This window comes from Arachis hypogaea, chromosome 8 (assembly GCF_003086295.3).
Source record: "Arachis hypogaea cultivar Tifrunner chromosome 8, arahy.Tifrunner.gnm2.J5K5, whole genome shotgun sequence".
NCBI lineage: Eukaryota > Viridiplantae > Streptophyta > Magnoliopsida > Fabales > Fabaceae > Arachis > Arachis hypogaea.
Window position 1 is genome coordinate 39,206,977 of NC_092043.1, and position 8,949 is coordinate 39,215,925.

At 24.7% G+C, this 8,949-nt stretch overlaps 1 long non-coding RNA gene across 1 annotated transcript; it reads left to right on the forward strand.

The window, feature by feature from the left end:
• Nucleotides 1-720: 720 nt before the first annotated feature.
• Nucleotides 721-1,266, forward strand: LOC112708436 (uncharacterized). The gene is made up of 2 exons (XR_003156334.3): nucleotides 721-904; nucleotides 1,052-1,266. It is a non-coding gene; the product is annotated as an uncharacterized lncRNA (long non-coding RNA).
• Nucleotides 1,267-8,949: the final 7,683 nt, after the last annotated feature.

The window sequence follows — 8,949 nt, forward strand, 5'->3', positions numbered from 1 at the left end:
TAATTACAAAATAAAAAAAATCTCATTTTAAATACTAGTCAGGACGTTTACTTTTAAATACTGACCGAATTAATAATTTATCTGTATTAAATTTCATTTTTGTCTATGTCTCACGTTGGTGCTTTTCTATGATCATACTTAAATTTCAATCTTGTCCGTGTCTTATGTTGGTATTTTTCTATGATTACACGCTAATGCTATCTATTTACCTATTTAGCACCAATATTTTAAATTAGCTTATCTAATACATATCTGATATGATATTTTATAAATACTTTTAATTAATAATATTGTTGACTTTTTTTTTATCTTCAGACATTTTAAATTTTATATTTGTATATATAGAATTTAAGATTTAGTTAGAATTTAAAAATTAATAAATAAGTGAATTTTATTATGTTTACACTAAAATGATGCTAATATCAAAATCATGATTTCACTCTTTTTTTTTTCTTAATATAAAATTTTTAGTACGTATTCATGTTAATTTTATATTATTATTATATACTATATTATAAATTTATATTTGAGTTAAATCTCAAAATAATACTTAAAATTAATAATTATTTAAATTTATCTTTAAAATTACACTCTAAAACTCATAATAGTTTCTAATGATTTTTTGTTATTATAAAATTGAGCTAAATTAATTCAGGCTAAAACAATGTTATTTTGTATTTATAAAAAAAATATATATATTAGTCTTTGATGCCTCCTCCTAATCTCCCTCTTCCTTTATTATGGCCATTCCCCAACAAGACCACAACCCATCTATGAAATTGAGCAACCCGAACAGCATAACTGAATTTTTGCCACCACTACTGTTGCCACAAATTTTGTGATAGAATCCAAGGATTTTTTCAGAAAATTCGTTTTTCAATCTCTTCACATGGCACACTCCAAGGTTCTACTCAAACTTCAACAATTCTCAATTTCGCTGTTTATTTGTACATACATTTTTGAAGACTAAAATTTCATATTTTCAATTTGTTCTATTTTATCCTGTTGATTCAGATTTTATTTTTTCCATTTTTTGTTTGTGTTGTGATAGAAGGGTCTAGGTGATAACATGTTTCCAAAAGACGGTGGCGTCGTTGAAAATGTCAGATATGGTGTCATTGTTGATGAGACCAAAGGTGAAGACAGAGGAGTTGAAGAAGCGTGTGAGGCTGAAGCGGTTGAAAATCTTGTTAAAGAGCTTGGGAGTGACAAAATAAAGCTAGACTATTCTTACTTATAATTTTAAGATCAAACACTCTTTTTTTATTTTCATCTTCATCATCATCTTCTTCTTATTTTCTTCGGACACACTCTTCTCTCTTTTGGAATTGTATAAAACTTCATTCACAAGGCTACTCAACAATAAAAATAAGAAGAAAAAGAAGAAGTGAAGGAGAATGAATCAACACCTAAAAACCTTTAATACGTTAATCAAATCAAAAGTATATGTTTTTCTGATTTCGGAATATGACCGAATAAAGGAGGAAAGGGGTTGGGGAGGAAACTCGATGGTTGATATTTTTCTTAATAAATACAAAATAATGTCGTTTTAGTAAAAATAGGTCTAACTCAACTTTTCGATGATGGAAAGTAGCTTAAGGATTACTATGAATTTCAGAGCGCAAATTTAAAAATAAATTTAAATAATTATTAATTTTAGAGATCACTTTAAAATTTAAATATAACTTCAAGAATCATTTTAAAACTTAACTCATCTATAACTTTTATCGTATTTTATATTTTTCAATGCTGTTGTATTTTCGTAGTATCTATCATATCCATGTGTTATATTTATATACATGCTTTATAGCTATTTAGTCAAAGCACCAAGCCTGATCACTTGGCATATTTAAATATGAAATGTTATTCGACTTATTTGTACTTTCAAATAAATGTAAAATACTTATGTGGAAGAGCTAAAAGCAAGAAATTAGAGACAAATAAATAGAGGAAATTATAAAAAAAAATGGTCTCCAAAGATTTACGCGCGGATAGAATATTTCGAAAAAAGCAAAACCAAAATATGCTTTAAAAAAATTTTAAAAAATGACCAAAATAACAACAAAATGTCAATTTTACAAGTGGTAAACTTTTTTCGGTATTTGACGAACTGGTTTGTAATTTACTCAAATGTTTGTAGAAATATTTGAATATCTATTTAAAAAATGTATAAAAAATAAATGAATGTAAAATTTGATTTCTAAGCTGTTTTTTATTTTTTAAAATTTAGAGTCGTTCACAAAAACAAAATTTCAACTTTGTAAAATTACTTAAACTTTAATTATTAAAGTATCTTATTTTTTTAATCATGTAAAAATTGAAAATAAAATCGAATCTCTAATATTATTTTAAAATATATATTTAATATCTAATTATTTTTAACATTTTAAATTTTTTAGAGATATTTTTTATCGTTTTAATCCTTGAAGAATATCTTTTTTGATAATCTTTTAAGAATATTTTTAGCATATTACTCCAAATATATAGTTCTCATATGCATCTTCAGTCTGAATATTAATGAGTTTATTTATTTATTTATTTATCTTTTTGGTCCTCCCGTGGATTAATATAATGAGTTAACTATCAATTTGGTACTCGAAAGATTTAGATTCCGATAATTTTTTTTGAAAAAAGTTATTGACAAAACAGTCTCTGAATAATTTGAAATTGCAACAAAATAATCAATAAATATTATATTTTTTATAAGTGACAAAAAATTTTCGTATTTAATAAACAACTTATCCATTTTATTCTAACTTTATAACAATATTTGAATAAATATTTAAAAGGTTTTTTTTAGTTTTTCTTTTTATTTCTTAAAAAATATGGTCATTCACAATAAAAAAATTAAAAAATTACTTAATATAAAATTATTAATTTTTGAAAAAGAAAAGATCTTATTTGTCTAATGATGATTGTAAAAAATTACATCAAAATATGATCTCTAAAATATTTTTAAAAAATATATATTTAATATTTTGTTTATTTTATTATATTTTTAAATATTTCAGAATATTATTTATTGTTAGTATCTTTCAAATTATTTTTGTTAATGATATCAACTTTGAATATCATTTTTAGTAGTTTACTCTAATATAATATCCCAACATAATATTACAACATTCACCCACTCTCGCTTTTTTTTTTGATGGATTGGACAACCCAATTTAGGTTACACAACACATTTACTCGCACACACACTACTACTATTAACATGAGTTCTATATTTTTCATTGAGGATTCAAACCTGGGTGCAGCTCCGAGCGACACAGATGATGCTGCTATTGATCCAAGGCCTTGGCTGCACGCACTCTCACACTTAATGTCAAGGGTTCTCATCTACTATTGGCCCAATCAAATTTCGAACCCAATCATAAAATGGACTCCATTGGAAATATAGAGCCCAAATGTATTTTGCATAAGGCTATGTAAATTATATCTACGCGTATTATTGAGGCCCGAGTTTTATTGTTGTTGTATGTTATCAACTTGTTATGTATGACAAAAAATAATGAACATATTACTAATTTACTATGCTGCATTTACACAAAAAGAAAACCCAAGCACATAGCATATAGTATATAGATATTAAATTTGGTATATCGCATATTTGCAGCTGCTTTTCTTAAAAAGATAAAAATAATTCTTTTAAATTAAAAATTAGGAAGCATTCTTAACAAAATTCAAACCAAGTCAGACTAAGTACTTAAAATATAGTAAATTATAGATTAAACTCAGATTAATTAACTACATTGTAAGACTGGCTTATTAAGAGTAAAATTTATAAGAGACTCTCACTGAAAATTTTCCATAAAATTAACAAATGTATGCCTCGTAGACCAATTAACAAATTAATTTAATTTTAATATATTTTTAGTATAAAACAGTTTTACACATACATCTAATTACGTATTGTCACGTTATAAAAAATAATTATTTTTTATATTGATTATATAAATGATCATCTAAAAAAATAGATGTGATTGAATGACAATTTAAAATATTAATACATTAAAATTAAATTCTTAATAAATACGTACTAACTTCTAAATGCCTTCCTTTCTTCATTTGTGTTGCTATTAGCATAGCTTATAATATTACTCTCATTTTTAAAATAGTTATCTCTTTTACTTTTTAAATTTATTAAAAAATAATTTTTTTCCTTTTCAAATTTTTAATGAATTTCAAAAGTAAAAAAGAAAAAACTTATTTTGTGAAGCGAGTAATTTGAAAAAGTAATAAATTATTCTATTTTTTTCAATTTTTTTGGCTGGGAAAATTTTTTCACCTTATATTTTCTTTGGAAGGCTTTTATATATATATATATATATATATATATATATATATATATATATATATATATTATTTTTCTTTTCTTGGTGGGCGGAGGAGGTCAAGACTCAAGCTTATACTCATATTTTGGGTCAAAACGTCGTTTTTCTTGTGTCCTTTGGAAACTCCAGTAATTATTATTTTGGAGTCCAGCCCATGGAAAAGGGCTTACATTGGTGTCTAAAAGTCCAAAATGGAAACACGAGGTGCATGCATTTGCATTCTGCCACACTTTTCTTCACTTATTTGAGGCGCTCTTTAATAGAGTGGATCCTCTCTCCGGTAGACAAAAAAATTTAATACTGTCTAGTATTTAATTTTATCTTTTATTATTTTTTATTTATTTTTATCTTATTTATAAAATTAAACGTGAGAGATTATACTTCATTCTCTTAAATATTAAAAAAATAGAAATGATCTATTTCCACTCCTTAACGACATTTATAAATAAAATTTTGAGTAAATAGTCAAAATCGTCCCTGAAAGATACCCAATCTCTATTTTGGTCTTCGAGAGATAAAAATAATCAAAATCGTCTCTGAAAGATACACGATTGATCACGTTAGTCCTTCCGTTAGTTGGATGATGACGTGTCACGTTAAGTGCCACGTGGCATACGATGACGTGGATGGCTAATGCCACGTGTCAAAAGATAATTGGTTGACATGTCAGATCACTGACACCTGGCATGCCACGTGGCATTTGACATGTAAAAAAGTTATTTATAATCAAAATAGTCCTTGAAAGATACCCCATAAGTCATTTTCATCCCTGAAATTTTAAAAATTAATCAAATTAGTCCTTATATAAGTTTTTTTTTTATTTTTTCTTGATAATATTAAATTTAAAATATTTTTTGATACTACTAATTTTAATAGAAATTTAATTGACAATTAAAAAATTAGTAATTGTATCTTTTCTTCTTAAAAATTTTTTCAATAAAATTACTCTCCCTTAATTCTTCTCAAAATCTCTATTATTCTTTTCTATTCTAAAACTTTTTTTACATTACTATTACATTTTGCTAGAATATATATATACTCAAAAGTCAAAATATTGAAAGTCAAAATTCAAGAAGATCCACAAATTTTGCTTCAATTTCAAACTTTACAAAATATTAAAAATTTGTTGCTTAATTATTATTATTATTATTATTATTATTATTATTATTATTATTATTATTATTATTATTATTATTATATATGCTAAACGAATTGCTTCTTAAGCTATTACATGCAATTATCATAATAAATTTTTGTGTGTTTCATATGTTTGAGATAGATTATATAATTTTTCTTTTAATATCACTACCATTACATCCTATATGTAAATAATACCGTAATGGAAAAAAATATGTAGTAAAAAAAAATAGTGGTATAACTTTGTTTAAGTTAACATACATAAATTTTGATTTTAAGCATATAACTTTATTTAGGTTAACAAATACATTCATTTCAATTTTGAGTATATATATATATATATATATATATATATATATATATATATATATATATATATATATATATATATATATATATTTTTTTTTTTCCAGCAAAATGTAATAATAATGTAAAAAAAAGATTTTAGAATAGAAAAGAATAAGAGAGATTTTGAGAATAATTAAAGAAGAGAGATAATTTTATTGAAAAATTTTTTAAGAAGAAAAGATACAATTACTAATTTTTTTTATTGTCAATTACATTTCTATTAAAATTAGTAGTATCAAAAAATATTTTAAATTTAATATTATTAAGAAAAAAAACTTATATAAGGACTAATTTGATTAATTTTTAAAATTTCAAGGATGAAAATGACTTACGTCTGAACTTTGAAGGACTATTTTGATTATAAATAACTTTTCTACATGTCAAGTGTCACATGGCATGCCACGTGTCACTGACCTGACACGTGGCATGTCAGATGTCACTGATTTGACACGTCAACTAATCATCTTGTGACACGTGGCATTAGCCCTCCACGTCATCATATGCCACGTGGCACTTAACGTGACATGTCATTATCTAACTGACGGAAGAATTAATGTGACAAATCGTGTATCTTTCGGGGACGATTTCGATTAACTTTATCTTTCGAATGGATGATTTTGATTAACTTTATCTTTCGAGGACCAAAATGGAGATCGGGGTATCTTTCAGGGACGATTTTGGATATTTACTCATAAAATTTTAATAGAATGTTCTTAGGTATTATATCACGGTCATCATTAAATTCAATTAGATTTATAGATTTACACAAATTTTTAAGTAATGAATTTAAAAAGTAATTATTTTTATTGAGATATAATACATAATTAAATGTTATATAAAAATTAAATCCTTAAACATATATTATAATTTTTTTATTCTTTTAATGAATGGTCTTAGCCTAATCCTTTTGTCCAAATTATACTAATATATACTCTTTGATTGTATTCTCAAATAAGTGTTCATTTTCAATATTTTTCATTTACAAATTTTTGTCCAATTAACAAATTAACATAATATTATTGTAATTTTTTAACCAAAACCTTGAACTAATGGACGAGAGAGTATAAAATTAGTAAATTATTAAAAAGGAGTGCATGCCAGTTAAATTATTATTGCAACATGTTTCACGTTTAAATTAAAATAATTCATTTTAGTAAGTAATTTCAAACTCTAAAGTAAACGTTGCTTTTACTTGCATTGGGCTCAATATATTATTTAAGTGTGAAATTAAGACAACTTGCATTCACGTTCTTGCTTTCTTTCCTTAAAGTAGCCATTCTTTTATACTTTCTAAGCAGCACACTAGTTTCATATTAATATTACATAGAGTAAGTGTACAATGGTAAAAGGACAAAGTGTATGTTTAATTACTCATATCGAAGCATGCATGTGTAGTGTGCTAATAACCTATCAAAGGAATTGGTAAGTAGTTTGATCTCTAGGTTCCAGGACTGAGCATTCTTCGAGCTATGTTATGCATGAGAATTAAGAATGAAACGAGTTAAAATATAGTTTTTTATTACTCATGGTCTCGTGGATAATAATAGAGTGGATTCTATACCGAATAAAGTATGATTTGGTGAAGTTAAGTAGTGTAAAAATCTGCCACTACCAACTTATTGCCATCTCTAATGAGAATATAGTGTTATAGAAGTTGAGGTAGGCTTGTATTCCTTTGGTTTATTTCCTTTTATTTAGTTTCTAGTCAACAAAAAAGATTGAATAGTTTTTATAGATGTTTTGATATTTTTTAGGGTTTTTTTTTTAATGTTCAATACAAAAATTGAAATATATATTAACAAAAATTGAAATATATATTAACAAAAATATTATGTACATACTAAAAATCAGTCATTAAATTAATTATTACGTATTTATATATAAATATATATTGTTTAAATTATTTTTAAAAATTGCCGCTAAACTGCAGATGGCGGCTGTTTTTAAAACCAACTCTAATAAAGCGCTGCTATATCTGCCTTGTGTCTTGTAATGATTTTATATCGGTAACTAATTTGATAATTATTTTTTGCATGTGTACACTTAATATAATCATTTAATATAGAGTAAAGTATCATTTTTGTCCTTAACGTTTGGGATAAGTCTCAAAATTGTCCCTAACGTTTGAATCGTCCTATTTAAGTCTCTAACGTTTCAAAATTGACTCAATATTGTCTTGCCGTTAAAAATCTGTTAACGTAATTGATGGCGGGACAAAATTGAGATGATTTTGAAACGTTAGGGACTTAAATATGACAAAAACGTTGGGGACAAAAACGATACATAGAAATAAATTTAATTTTATCCTTCACTAATATCAATCTTTTATGGTACATAGTTATTCAATTATTTTTTAATCACATTTAAGTAAATTACACTTAATTACATTACTTTGATTCTAAATAAATTAATTTTTTTTATAATTTTACTTTTAAAGATTTTTACTCATCATGAAATATTTATAAAATTACTAGAATCACATTACTTTATTGTATATGTATTATTTTTTCCTACAAGTTTATGTAATAGTCATTTTACAAACATTTTATGATGAGTAAAAGTTTTTAAGAGTAAAATTATAAAAAAATAAATTTATTTAGAATAAAATTAATTTGATCAAATATAATTTACTTAGATGTGTTTAAAAAATAATTAAATAACCATGTACCGTAAAAAATTGATATTGTTGAATGATAAAATTAAAATTTATTTATATGTATCATTTTTGTCCCTAATGTGTTCGTCCTATTTAAGTTCCCAACGTTTCAAAATCGTCTTAATTTTGTCCTGCCGTCAATTCCGTTAATAGATTTCTAACGGCAGGATAACATTGAGTCAATTTTGAACGTTAGGAACCTAAATAGGACGATTCAAACGTTAGAGACAACATTAAAATTTACTCCAAACGTTAGAGACAAAAACGATACTTTACTCTTTAATATATTTTATTTGGTCGCTAATTTGATATATTGATATATAATTGAAATGATACTTCTATTACTTAACCATATTTTCGAATTAATTTAGTAATCTTCAAACTCGCAAGTATAGTGATGTATATATTTTTTTTAGTGTTAAATATCTCGTCAATTCATTTTTTTAAACCAAAAAAAAAAAGAGAAAAGATAAT